This window comes from Grus americana, chromosome 1 (genome assembly GCF_028858705.1).
Source record: "Grus americana isolate bGruAme1 chromosome 1, bGruAme1.mat, whole genome shotgun sequence".
Lineage (NCBI taxonomy): Eukaryota > Metazoa > Chordata > Aves > Gruiformes > Gruidae > Grus > Grus americana.
In genome coordinates, this window is record NC_072852.1 from 186,073,466 (window position 1) to 186,086,616 (window position 13,151).

The window sequence follows — 13,151 nt, forward strand, 5'->3', positions numbered from 1 at the left end:
TTCCATCAGCAACTGAGTGCATAGGCCCAGCTTCTTAGATGTAACCACCAAAAGTTTTGCCTGGGAATAATCAATATGGAGGATCCACCATTTTAATGTGAAATAAAGATTCATCTACTTTGTCAAACCACAGCACTTTTTATCGCTTAAGCCTGCTCATATACATGCATCTGTTTATATTTTGTGATTCACAAAGAATAAATCTAAAGGGCTGGCTTTAACATAAAAAAAAAAAAAAGGTAATTCATCTGACAGGACTGGTTCAGCTCATCAAACTGTGTAGATCACAGTGTAATTCTAGCACCAACTGGTGCTACAGCATCTCAGAGCTCTGCAGACTAGTAATAAGCAAGCCTTATAACACTCCCTCATCCATCCCAAATGTAAGCATTTTAACATGGTTTAGTTTCTTTTTTATTGTCAAATATGAAAAGCAAAAAAATTTCTCGGGCACTTGTGTCCTTCGTTACTCTAGCATGATAGTGCCCACAGTCTTTAGTGTGTTTATCCTCAAAACTTCTACCAAATGTAGTAGACAGTGCTGTTTTATTATAACTGAGAAACTGAATTGCAGGAAACTTAGAAGACGCTTCTCCTGGCCACCTAGGAAAGTAATAAGGGGTCAAGAGCTCAAACCATTAATTCAGCCAGGACCTTCTCACTTCCTTTCAAGTTTGCTTTTAAGAAAAATGGGTCACAGCATCTCACATCCCTGCCCTGGGAATAATGCAGTGTCCTCATGGGGTATGTCTGGATCTAAGACAACCTGGCTGACTGTACACTGAAACAGCCTCAGAGCGTTCACCGCATTCATCACTCTGTTCACCAGGGGCTGTGAGGATGGGAACAAGCAGCTGGGTGGTGCTACACACTTTAGTGAAAGACCCAGAACAACATCTATTCCTTTAGTGACAGCAGCAGGATCTGAGACTACGTCTAATTCCTAGGACACTGCTTCAGCCTCTGAGCTAACCTTATTGTCATCAAATGCAAGCATGCACCACACATGAGTTAACATGTGGGTGCTTGGTAGCTGGGAAGAGATCTTATAATGGGAGCTATGTCATCTCCAAAACATCCATTTGAGACTAAGTAATCAACACGAAACTTCAACCTCATCCAGTACAGTCCATGCCCTAAGTCCATGGAAGTGTCTTGAGAAACATTACTGTCCCATATCACATGGGTGCAAATACTTGGAAAATATCTCAAAAGATATCAAGTAGATAATTGAACATCATGACTGCACCACTGCATAAACTCCTTGAAAGAGCAGCAAAGGGTGAAAATTGCTGATGGCAATTTCCACAGTAGAGTAATTTAGCTCAGAGGCAGAGTGGTGAAGGAGAGAGAGAATATATATGTCAGCGTGGGAGAGGGTGAATTTGTACAAGAGGGAGTGCATTAGAGTATGTGTGAGTGTGGAGGAGGGTTAGAAGTAAGTTTCTCAGAATTAGGGCAAATTCTGCATTCGTAGTAGACCTTGCAGAGAAGCTGCATGTGTGCATATGTATGCATGTGCACACGGTTTTGGGCTTGATCATCTTGGGGTCCTTGGTAGTTTTTTTAAGACAATCTCTGAAATATATTTCCAGTTCTTGTAAATGTAGAGGAAAAAAACCCAAACACCTTGAAGGTGAGGTTCAGGGCCAGCTGAAGACTCAAACCGCAGAAGATGTAGCATGGATTTAGAAAAAATCTATATAAGTAGCAAGATTCTTTCTTTTTTCAGAGAGTGGAAAGATGGAGAGGGGGAGATGGCAAGGGGAGACTGTTGCTATAATTGCCTGTTGGAAAGAGGCTGGTGCACAAGCAGTATTTTCCAAAAGAGGAGATGTAGGTTGGGTGGGCGTTCCACCTCCATCACGGGGCAGAGGAAGACATGTAGAGGGTCCTGTGTCACTGGGAATAAGGAGTAGGAGTTAAATGAGCACATATTCCTCCTCCTTCCCTCTTTCACTATACCAGTGTGTTCAGGTAGGCAAGGAGAAGATGCTGCTTGCCATAACACAGGGTCATTGGAAGTACACAGTAGCACACTATTTCTAAGAAATCGAAGGTTGAACCGGTGACAAATGATGTTCTACAGCAATTTAGTAGAAAATATCTCTTTATAGTGATGTGCAGTGAAGTAAATCCAAGTTCTTTATGCACACTGCATCTCCAAAATATATGCCAGGCAAACAGAGTCAGATGTTTGGACTCTGGTTCCTGTACACTGCTGGTTTCCCTGGTAATCCACTCTAGCAGTATTCCAGCTCTGAGACTCCTAAACACAAATTTTTGGGCTCATTTCCAGCCGCTTATCTTTCCAGTGGGAACAGTCTATTTCTTACTTCTCCCACTTAGGCACAGCAATTTATACTTCTGATTCATGCTGTGGAGGACTGAGGGGAAGCTTTTATAGTGGTAATACCAATTGTCCCCTATCCCACAGTAACTTTAAAGTGCTTAGCACAACCTCAGGAGGTGTGGGAATGTATGACAGGAAAATAAAGTGTTCATGTAAGTATCAGAATTGCCCTTTATGTTTCCTTTAACCCCCAAAAATCACGTTTACAAGACCAAAGTTTCTTCTAATTAAGAAAATACCTCACAAGGCAAGGATTTCACTCTTAAAGATGTTTCCTTCACCCCATTTCTGAAAGCATCACAGAGTGAAGCAAATATATTCTCAGTGGTCATTGATTGTAATGAGTCATTGATCTCTTGGTCAGTAGCTAAAAGACTTTGCTCTGACCGCATTAACCTATGGATGAATCTAACTGTACATTAAGTTGTCTGTATTTCCTTTTCCCTTGCAGCAATTCAGTGCATCATTGGCTAAGGATGAACAACTTTTATTGGGGCAGTTTGTGTGGAATAGTTATATTCCCCAGATTTTTCATAGTTAGAAACTCCTAACACCAGTAGTCCCTACAGCCAGTGTTTGGATCACGTAAAGGATTAAGCGAGCCCGTCATTCCCTGATTTTGTCCTTTTGCATTACTTTTATAAGGGAAATGGAATACAATCCTGAGATTTGGGCTGGCTGCATGCTGACCTTAAAGGGCACAGCCAAATTATTGGAGATGAATGTTTCTCTCAAGATGTTGTTTTCTATTATGGTCTTCTTTAGGAGTGGAAACCATCTGGGATTGACCATTCAAATGGAACTTGATTTCTAGAAGCTTTACAGCTTTACTACGTGCATGTGGCAATAATTACTTGCAAAATAAAGGCTGTGTGGATTGTGTTTTACCAAGTGATTTAGGTATTTGTGATAGATTTCCACCTGTTCAAGTTTTAATTGCCAATTCACTCTATGCAGAAAAAATAGAGGAAAGGATCAACATTCTATAGCTGAGGTAAACACCTCTTGATCTCCCAAAAGCTGCTTAATTGGTTTCCATTGTTGAAATGTCCTCTTGACTGTGGACTATCACAAACTCTACATATGAATTTTTAAATTAGTTCAAAGCATTAGGCCACAGGCTGCCAGCATCTCTTTGGAATAATTTAATGGTAATGAAGATAAAGATAGCACTCAAAATAACCCCTTTAAGATGCCAAATCATTAGCACACACTTGCATAAATTCCACTTTCAAATGAAAGTTTTTACAAGATTCTGGAAAGTTTTTACAAGATTCTGAAAACTTTTACAAGTTAGAGCACAACTACATTCATGCACAACTCAGAATGATACTGTATAACATAAAATGATTGAAAAGTCATCAAGGCTCATAGGCCAAAAGCTACAAGAACCTTAAAGCACTTTTTGGCTATGGATGAAATTAACATTTTTATAGACTGGACAATTAAGTGGGAATTCTGGGTCTCAATTTCCACCTTGGCTCTGGAAGGCAGATATGGTCCACGTTAGCCTAAGCTAAATCCCACACAAATGAACCCGCAGGTGTCTGCAATGAGGATGACTAAGCTGCTATCATACTGCTGGTGAGTGGAGCGTGGGAAGCCCCTCATCTGGCTGGATACAGGAGTATGTGCCTCTCCCTAAAGTAGGCATCTACATCTGGGGAACTGAGTAGCCCTGCAGACTCTCTCAGCCTAGTTTATTGACTCACTTTTCCACTCCCTGTAATGGGAACACAGGCACTCTGCTCACGCACAAACCCGTACCTTTGGGAGTCTGAACTAGGGCCTCATCCTTTGCAGAACCAACATGTCTTTGAGCTAGGTAAGCAAAGGCTTCTCTTGTATCTCTGTGACCAGCTCCTTGTAGACATAGATGGGTTTGGAGATCACCTGAAGGACACTGCAGTGAGAGAGAAACTGGACGCTGTGCTGTGCAGTCCCCATGGCCTGACTGCTCCTGCACAAGGGAGCACTGGGCATTAAGGTTCAGGTCCTGAGATCCCTTTCTGAGCAAAGAGTCTTTATATACTAGCTTCTGGCTGATGGAGAGGAGGGAAGACACAGATCTGCAAGTCTCCAGTCTTTGTCTCAAGGCTGCTGAGCCACTCTGTGTTTATTTTAAGCAGGACAAGTGTCTTAGTGCACATGGCTGAGCTGGGCTGCTGGGCAGTCCATAGACTAGCTTAAGCTCAGTCCTCCAGAAAAGAGCTGAGGACTTCAGAGAGCGCTGTGCCATGAAGATATTTCTGAGTTGATCTGTGGCCCTGGGAAGAGCTTCATGAGTTTCTTTCACAGTTCTCTCAGCCCACTCTTACGATTTTCTGCACTGAACTGAGATATTGGCTTCTCTGTTGAGGGCAGTGGAAAAGGATACCAACTTCTCTGGACACTAAGGTTTAACCCTCATATTTAGATATGTTGAATCCTTACAGAGCTGTTTGCTTTGAAATTGATTGCATACTGGTATTTTGAGAAAGGAAATATTCAGTATATCTTGCGTGTGGGGACTAGTTCAAACAAGTGTATTGATAACGGTTAGCTTGTGATCAGCCTACTTAGGAGGCAGTAACTTGACACTGGAGTTAGTGCAACCAGCTCTGTAACAAATTTTTACATTGATCTACCATGTCTAGTTACATCTGGACTTGCCATTAAAATTACATTCATTGATCAGACTATCGTTACCTGGGATGACACTGCTGATGTTGGTTGGAAGAACTCCTCATCCTCACAGAGATGAGTCATTGCTGGTGCACATGTGCTGATGGAAAAAGCATAACAACCTTTGGCCATGATGACTGAGTGGAGCAGAAGCTGTGGAGATTGACTGAACTCTCTCTGCAGCTGATATATGAGTGGGAAGATTCACCTCCAGCCCATGTCTGTTAATCTATTAATCCTCAGAGTGCCTAACGAAGGACTGATCACTCCTTCCAGCAGCACATCATCAGCAAGTCTCTCTTCAAGGGATGCAACAATATCACCACTGTAAGAGATCATCACCCTACTGAGGGAAAGGCGGCTGTGCCTGGGACCTCTGCTTTTGCCAAGGAGAGCCGCGCTCCACCAAGCTGTGAGGCTGACTTGGACCATGAGTTTTGACAGCAGTTCAATGACCAGTCATTATGGCAGATTTGGGTAGAAAAAACAGTTTTGAAGTCTTCTCCTCTTTAAGTAAAAGTAGGGAATATGAAATTAAACAGCCTGGTTCAAAACCAAAGGAAATACTTCTTCACGGTGAGCAGTCTAGCTGTGTAACTCCTTGCTGTAACGCACAGCAGATGCCAAAAATTTGCATTAGTTCCCAAAAGAAATGGAGTAAATTAATGGAAGAAAAATTCATTAAGGTATAACAAATACAATAGACACCAGCTCTGGAAGCCACTGCTTGGAATGGGTCCTGGGATGGTTAAGACTTTGTCTAACCCATTATGTCTGCTTTTACAATTGACTCTCTTCCCCACTTCAGAAACAATATTGTCCATAAACAAAGCTACATTTTGGCCTTGTGAGATCTTACAAGATACAGTTTTTCCAGTTTCCAATGTAGAGAAAATGGAAACAGGGGGACACTGAAGAGGAACATGGTTTGCCTGGCTCCAGCACCACAAACCCATTGCTGCAGGGCACGGGCAAAGACAGACTCAGAATTATTGCTGCGTGTGATGCATCAGCATTGCAGCCTGAGAAGCAGAGGTGTGTGTGTGTGTGTGGATCCTAGTCCTACACTCTTTTCTGGGATGACACAGGAGTGGAAAATTGCAACAACTGGATTTTAAAAAAAGCGTCACTAGATCTAAGTTTGGGTTCAAATTCCTGTTTAGCAAACTGCATTGTTCTCTCAGGGTTTCTTTGTATTTGCTGACCTCCTCCTGGCAGAACAACCAAAAGCTGGCTGACATTGTAATTTCATGTGTAAGTTCATTTATTTTTTTGTATGGCCAGGATCATCTTTGTGTATCTGTGACATTTTGTTGTGGGACATGAAAGCCATTTATGCCCCTTTCACATCAGTGCAGCTCTCAGCGTGGCTGTAGCTGGTCACTTGACAACTTTCTCTGCTTACCTTACAGCAATCCTCTTTTTCTGTCAGTACTTGGGACAGGTCAATCACTTTGAAAAAAAGTTTTAGATTAAATCTGTGGAACGGGAGGGAGTTTACACAGTTTGAGCTAGCACAGCACTGTATAGGGTCATTAAACAACTATTTTTAGAAACTATTTTCTTTTAAGATGCATTTATAATATGTATCTATACAGCTTTTTCCCCTAAGCGTCTGGGATTGGAAGCAATACAAAAAGTCATTTCATGTTTAAAATACCATTGCATTCTCCTGGCTGGTGATAAATATGGAATTTGACACTAGGGAAATGCTCCTCTATTAATCTGATCAGCTTTTTTGTTTGTTTATTTTTTAATTTGTCCCTTTAGAAACATTCTGGTAACCCCTTGGACATAATATTTTTCTTTTCCTCCTCAGAGATCCTGAGATGATATTGAGTTACTTGGGAAATTAGATTTGTCAGCTTTATTTCTGGTTGCTGTCTACATTAATTTTATAATTAAAACCCAAAGATGTGTGTCTAATATGTATGAATCTACAAAAAGCAGAAAGAGGAAGTGTGCTTAAGCCCATACAAAAGAAGTAGTTTGACACGTGTCAGCGTTACGTTTCGGTGCAAGAAAGGAAATACGGTTTTGGCACAGAGCTCAGAGAACATGTAGGCAAACCAAGCAAAAACTCATGAATCTGAAAATTAGTCTGTGAAGTGTTTGTAGTCACAGTCAATTTTTGCTATAACATTCAAATATAAATTATTGGATTGCAGATTTGGTATGCACTACAGGTTTTTTCTCATTTATATATCTATTACATATGTTACATTTTGTATTTAAAGCTGGGATAGGGAAGGAGAAAAAAGTTTAATCAGGGAACTCCTCTCCTACCCACATCCTCTCAACTACATTTTCCCCTGATTCTGATCATTCAATAAATTTTAAGCAAGGAGAAATTTTCCCCTCCTATCCTCTATTCTATAACACCTGGCATTATTATTCACCACATACATTATAGCAAGCTATTTGCTTTGTCTGCAGCACCACGACCTTTGTGTGACTTGCCTCTTTTGGAGGTGGTGTGAATAAATCACTGCCTGTGTGTGTTGGCAGTGGCAGTGTTCTCTGCTGACTGATACCTTCCCGGAGCGGCGTTGCTTTCACGGGGAAGCAGCAGCAAGGTGGTGCTCTGCAGATTCAGGAGCACCTTGGACAACAGTAATCACGGTTCCCATCACTGAAAACCCTGTTTCAAGTGGCAACATTTACCAGCCATTCCCTTGTTTCACTAAAATCGGAAGGCTCTAGGGAGTCTGACAAGCTGTGGTCTAGCATTTCCAGTAAGCCACAGCTGAAGATGGGTTCATAAATTCAGCACCCCTTTAATGAGGTGGCAATGCAGGATCCTGGAACTGGACCGAACACTAGATCTGTCTGCTTGAGATCCTAAGTTGGGATGGGATAAAGTCACTGCCACAGACACGTTCCAGCCCTCTGTGTTTTGAATAAAGTAATCATTGACTGGATATTGTAACCCTTGATTTTCTAGCAGCTACCTGTGATGAAGACCAAGTGCACTTTCCCTATGCTTGTTCCCCTTCAGCTAACTGCAGTATCACCCACCTAGTCACGATGCCTGAAAAGCAGTGTCCTGTGTGGATGGTGGGAGCTATTTCTCCTTTTCCAGCATGGCTGGACTGTGAAGGCAAGGTCCAGCCCTGTTTGCACAGGACCTGTTGAGCCAAGGCTGGATTTTGCCCCTACCTGCCAAATGCCAGACTGAAGTTTTGTAGCTACTCCCCCAGCCATACGGCAGGAGCCTTGAGTCACGCTCGCTCTCTTGAAATTAGGTGCTACAGTGGTGTCAGTGTTTGAAAGTAGGTAATCCATGGTCTCGGTCAGGCACTATAGTTTGGGTTTCTTGTTTCTCATATTTGAACTAAAATTTAAGTAACCGGTAGCTTTTGGTCCATCGGGACAAAATGATTCTGAGTAGGTAGCCTTTCCTCTTTCAAGACTAATTCATATTATGCATTTATAAAAATCTTTATGGGTTTTCAGTCGCAATTGCTGGTTCCTTACTTCTTTGTAATTTGGTTGGGTTGCCATTTACATGTAGATTTGCCCTATGTATGAGGCTGTCATTATATCTATTTTATTATGTGGCTTGGTAGACATTCTTCCTTTGCAACTCCCCTCTACCCATATGACTTCCAGTAAAATAAACTGAAATTATATAAAGAACAAATTAAAAGGTGTGATGTGCTGAGGAGATAAAAAGATATAGTCCATGTGAATAGTCTTGAGACCTCACACAGACACATATGCAGACCCACACCAATCTGCAGACAAGATGAAAGGGGATAAAGGTCAGAATTAAGAAGACTTGAAGAGATGCCTCCTTAGAAGCCCAGGAAGAATGATCTACCCATCCATGTACTACGCTTCAAGGCCTGGATTTCTTGTGTTTCCTTAGGTTACGCAGAATTCAAGTGAGTGACTCTCAGACTTTGAGTTCAGAGGACCATGGTTATCAATCATGGCTACACGTAGGTATGCTGCAAGGACATCTGAGGACTGTCTGAAAACCCAGCAGTGGCCTTAAGAGTGCTGAGCAGTGAGGTGTGTGCCTACAGCTGCAGCTGGGGGGTCAGTGTGGCAGGTATCCTCAGAACATGCTGGATGGATAAAACCTTGCACAAAGTGATGGAAACTGGGGCACTGTGACATCTTGCTTATACAACAGTTCAGCAGATAAAGTGCTCACCTGGACAAGGAAAAATTAGGGTCTGCTCTCTAAACTATATCATGAAGCAGTGAGTGGCTCCAGTCACACAATATTCTGTGAAGTTAGTTGAGTGGCTAAAATCTCTCACATTTTTAGTTTTATGTCCACTTTCCAGTGAAAATCCTGCTACTGATGGCTTTTAAAAGCAAATTTTTGGTGGAAACATGCACTGCCTGGCTGGGTTTTGGGGTGTTGCTGAGTAGCTTTAATACCAGTTTTGGTCACGGATTCCCTTGCTCATGTATTTGTTTGGCGACAGCTCTCAGACATTCAGTGGTTCAGAAAGCGAAGAGGCTGTGGCTTACCCCAAGTCTGTGTATTGTCATGTAATACATCTGTGATTAACAAGAACTTTTTAGTAGTGAGTTATACTTCTACGACATGGCACGAAGTGGTAATTTCCCAACATCTCTGCTGGGAGAAGAGCTCTGGTACTCATGTGTAGCTTTAAACTTGTCCATCTCCTGCTTAGCTGCAAGACCGAGACTTTGTGTATCGAGAGTTATTTTCTTTGTTACTCAGCTCTTGATGTGTGCTGCTTAGCTGGATTCTTGTGGGATTTTGTGTTGCTTTTTTTGCCAGCCTAAACATTCTCATTCGGTTTGTTTCACAATGCATCAAATAAAGAGAGTTAATGAAAACCTTACTTTAGATTAGTTACACAGAAGAACAGTAGCATTGATCTTGGGATTGCCCGCAAGGGACTTTTTTGTAACCTTCCCAAAGCTTTGAATTACTCACATGACTTTAACTCTGGAACAGCTTTTGCTTCCCTCTGAAGGTTGCATGCCTGGATTGGGGAACTTGGGACAGGTACGAGCCAAGCGGATCTGGGAGCTGAAACTTTATTCTGGTTATTTCTGGAAACCTACTCCATCTTCTTTGGAAATCTCAAATAAAGTCATTTCAAGGCTTTTAGAAAATTTAGGAAGAAGGTATCCAGGTTCTTTTTTCCATGAGGATCCACCCACTCTTGCTGCAGATAATTCATCATTTTCTGTTGACAATACAGCTTGTTAACTGCCTGAAACAAAGCTTGAACTACTTCAAAATAAACTTTTCAGAACAAGAAACCATGTAGAAAGAAGAAATCTGGAAGAAGACAGCCCAGACGATACGATATCACTCAACCTGGGAGCAGTAAGTAGAGCGTATAGAGCTGGACAGAGGCTTTAGAAACACGGCTGTGATGTCTCCTGTGGCCAAACTCGCCTGTTCACTGCTAGTGTGGATATCTCTGCACACTACTGTGTGACAGTCACATCACTGGTTAGTCTTTGATTGGGGCTCTTTGCCCAGACCCATCCAATTTACCCTCCGTTGTCTTTCCCAAGGCTGTGTATGATAGAAATCTCATAACTCTTGAAAAGCAAACAAAAATTTGAAGTCTGAATCCTGAATATGTACAGTTTTCTTGCTGGTTGCATGACCAATATATGTCACTGGACTTCTGTGTTTCATTGCTAGAAATAAAAAAGCTCTGCACTGGACAAAAGCAACAGTTCTGTGTTGCATGAATGACCGCCTAGTTCCATTTCACCTGGGCACACACCTCCATGTTTTTCTTTGGATGTTTGAACTGCATGGACCGCAAAAATCAAAGAAAGGCTGTAAATCCCATGTTATTCTTGCTCTTGACTGTAACTCTTTGAAACAATAGGGATTTCAGACTCCACATTGAAATCTCTTCAAGGGGGAAGAGCAGTGAAGTGCTCATAAAAGATAATACTTTTTTTTTCATTGCTGCTCCATTTCTCCATACTAACCTTTGTTTTAAGAGCATCTCATGGCTATAAACTACAGAGAGTTTTCTTTAGACTTAAAAATCACCTCAAAACATTCTGTGTAAACATAACGAGCTCTTTTTCTGTCTTTCTGATAGGATGAACCTCTTTGCCGGCTACATACTTCCAAATCTTCTGGCTCATTGTGAAGTTTGAGGGGGAAGAATGGAGTCACCAGGCCATGTTTCTTCATTTGTACTTCAAGAAAGGCTGCCTTCCCCTCCTCAGTCATTGGATAACTTCCTACTAGGACAGTAGGATAGCCATTTTATAGATCAGAGATTCAAACCCAGCCCCAAAACGAAACTTTTAACTAGCAGAAGTTCTGTGTCCTCAAATCAGAGTCAAATGTGCATTCTACCGATGTCTCCTTCCCCTGCAGTTTGCACAGATGAGGCAAGGACTTCATAGGGATGGAAATGAAATGGCAGGTGATTTTTGCACACCTCTGCAGGGACAATATTAGATGCCTTCCTTGTCCTGCCCTGTAGACAAATAAAACGCCTGTTTCCAGAGCTGTCAATCAAGAACCTCTCAGGGTAGGAAATGTGTTTTAGAAAACTTCTGCTGTTGAGCCACCATCTGGCTTCCTTCTCTGTCGATATGTTTTATTGTGCAAGACAGGCTTCCAGTATCATCCTACAAAGCAATTCCTGCCCTGCAATTCTTTGTTAGACAAATCAGCCTTGGACTGGTGACATGACGTTTAACCATGGCTGTTCATCTTCTGAAGGCAAAAGTCTAGATTCTGCCCTGATGAGGCTTTAGCTTTTTTGTCTCCATCTAACCCAAGTCCCACCAAGGTGACAGCCAGTCAGAGTGGAGGGGTAGAAATGATAGGCTGAAATGAGTTCCAACTGCCTGGCAAATACTTGCTTTCCATAAGCGATATATGTCCTCACTAGTCTTCAAGGACAAGAAAAGATTTTTTTTGCTAACATCACCATTCTTTATCAACCAGCGAACTGTAGAGCTAGACCTGCACGTTTTTCTTGCAGGGGGGCTCCTCTGCCATTGGAAGTTAGTATTATTTGAGTAGCTTATTTCTGGGATAGAGCCAACTGCAGAGCAATTTTGGAAGGTTCCTCTTTAGAGTCTCAGACACAACACCTGTATGAGGTGACTCCATGGGCAGAACCAGCTAAGGAAACTCACAAAATCTCATTCATTCAATATCACCATACTTAAAAATGATTTTTACTGTAAAATCTTATCTCTTTTTCTTTCCTGTTCCCCTTCTTAGTTTATAACAGGCTTCGGGGATGTCCTGGGATTTGTGTGTTTTTTTGATGGAACGCCAGGTTCCAACAAAATCCCTCCAGTCTCTATTTTTAATCCTATTTTATGGTCTTCTATTGCTCCACTCCCATTCCTCTCACAAGCGTACCATGTCTCCCCCCTGTGAAATGCAAGTCAGCTTTTAACGTCAGCAACCAGATCGGCAGAGTGTACAGGTTTTCCAACCTCCTCCCCAGACACGAACAGGCTAATCAGCTGTATTCAGTAAGGAGCAGTGATGAAATCAGAAATGCACCAGAGGGTTAATTTTTAAATATAACACCTCTCATACAGGACCTGTTTTTTGGGGAAGCTTAAAAAAGAAAAGAGAAAACTTACCTGGTTAAGTATATAATACTATTATACAAAACTATTTCAGAGCAGCTACTTGAGAATTAATCTTTTTCTGGTCTTAGAGTCCTGGAGTAGCCCTTTAAATTCATAGCCTATCTTCTTCCAAATTAACTGGTCTTTGCAGACAAGCCCTTGGCTAACTTATTCTAAAACTCTAAAATAGACAAACCAGTGTCAACACCAATGCCCAAGGGCCTAACTCAGCCAGCTTTTCACATTAAAGGCATTATGCCTTGTCTGCATCAGACTTTTAAAATGTATCAGCTAATATGTGCTAATGACACACATTTAAACCCTAGTCTAGACAAAGCCTGTGCGATTGCCCCCTGAATGCTTGATGCGATCAGCTAACATCCTGACAGCAGATCTGATTACCCCATTTTAATCACGTAAGGCTATAAACATCATAGAATTATCCAGACTTTCCTCATGGCAAAGAACGAACCCTGAAGGCCATGCATGGGATCTAAGCCCCAAAATACCCTCATGGTGTGGGACCTTTGCCCTTGCACAAACAAGACTGTCGGTGGGGATG